Source organism: Galeopterus variegatus, unplaced genomic scaffold (genome assembly GCF_000696425.1).
Source record: "Galeopterus variegatus unplaced genomic scaffold, G_variegatus-3.0.2 Scaffold1434, whole genome shotgun sequence".
Lineage (NCBI taxonomy): Eukaryota > Metazoa > Chordata > Mammalia > Dermoptera > Cynocephalidae > Galeopterus > Galeopterus variegatus.
This window is the reverse complement of record NW_007727545.1, coordinates 57,647-59,533: the sequence shown is the minus strand read 5'-3', so window position 1 is coordinate 59,533 and position 1,887 is coordinate 57,647.

Here is a 1,887-nt window from a genome sequence, read left to right as displayed (position 1 = left end):
CCAACCCAGCCAGCTTTAGACTCTGTCCAACCACCCTCTAGCATCAGCATAGTGCCACCCAGAGCCTGAGGAGGACCCTCCCCCGATCTGGGTTGGAGGGGAGGATCTCAGGAGGGACCTTTCCCCATCCCCCTGGCAGATATCCCCAAATGTGTATCCACCAGCCCTGCAGTCAGGAAGCCGGATCCCTGAGCTGTTGTGGGCCCATTCTCCACTTACTTGGCTCCTGGGCTAGAGTGGGATGGGACCTGGGAGCTTGCAGACCATTTGCCCCTTGGTTCTCCTGCTGGCCTTCCAGCGACGTGAGCAAGACTATTAAATGAACTCAGTGGAGTGAAATCAAATCTAATCACAGGCCTAGTATACACACAGGCCTGGTCCTCTCACTGTCCAGAAGAGGCAAGTTATCCAAGTACACAGAGGTTAGACTTGGAAATCTGAGAGTAAAGCATGGCCCACTTTATGTGTGATGACAAGTCTGAAAGCAGGTAACCAGGACGCCTGTTCACTCAGAAGCTGGGAGCACAAACAGGCCAGCGAGGAATTTCGGGACCTCTCCCTTCCCAGGGGTGTCTTCCTGGCAGATTTAAGCAGGCTCTTGTCAGAGAGAACAACCTTGTCGCCTGCAGCCACTCCGATTGTCCCGCTTCCGCTCCTGTGACTCAGCACATCGCCACACCCTCCTCCCCATCTCTCACTCTCTCCACTTTACAGAGTTCTCCCCGGGTCCCCAAAGCCCCATGGGCAGTCTGAGTCGTTTTCTTACTTGGCTGGTTACTCTCTCCCTCGGGGAGCTCCTTCCTCACGACAGTCCCCTGCTCTTGAGCCCCTCCTTCTCTGTTCTTTGCTAGACATCACGTTCTGCTGACATCCTCTGGGCTGTCCTTGGCGCTTTCCTCGCTCAGTGTGTTTCCTACCCTACGGGGGCCTGGCTTCCCATTGTTATGTGGGGCCCCTGCACACCCATTATCCCCCTGCTCCTCGGGCCTCTGCACCTGGGCACACACAGCCCCCTCCCACTTCACAGGTCCCACACTGTCCCCCCCACCTAGGGATTCATGTATCGGCGAACAGTGCCACTGCCCACGCACTGCCTTAGCAGGTGTCTGGGGCCATCCACGTTCAGTGGCCTGACTCCACTTCACCTCCCACTGCTTCCTGCTCACCCACCGGAGCTGCCACCAGAGTCCTCTCCATGCCAGGACATGTTGACCGAGTAGATTTCTGTCTTAGTCCATTTTCTTTTGCTATAACAGATACCACAGACTGGGTAATTTATAAACAACAGAAGCTTATTTGGCTCACAGCTCTGTATGCTGGGAAGCCTGAGAGCATAGTGCCAGCATCCGGCAAGGGTCATCTCGTGGCAGAAGGCATCACATGGCGAGCGAGCATGCAAGACAGAGAGAGAAATGGGGCTAAACTTATCCTTTTATCAGGAGCTCACTCCTGCAATAACTAACCCACTCCCTCAATAATGGCATTAATCTGTTACCTCTTAAAGGTCCCACCTTTCAACACTGTTACAATGGCAATTGAATTTCAAGATGAGTTTTGGAGGGGACATTCAAATCATAGCAGTTTCCAACAGTTGCTTTTTTTCTTTTACAGTTTTATTGAAGTATGATTTATATAACCTAAAATTTACACATTGTATTGACTTAGTAAATTTATAGATTTGTGTCACCGTCACCTCAGTCCAGTTTTAGAACATTTCCATTGACCAAAAAAGCTTTCCTTGGGCCTGTTTGCAATCACCCCTCTAGCTCAAAGTAACCAAAGATCTGTTTTATCTCTACAGATCTGCCTTTTCTGGATATTAAACATTTACTATTCATCAATTCACTTCAGAAGACTGCAGCCCAGCAAGGTTAAGGGACTTGCTCC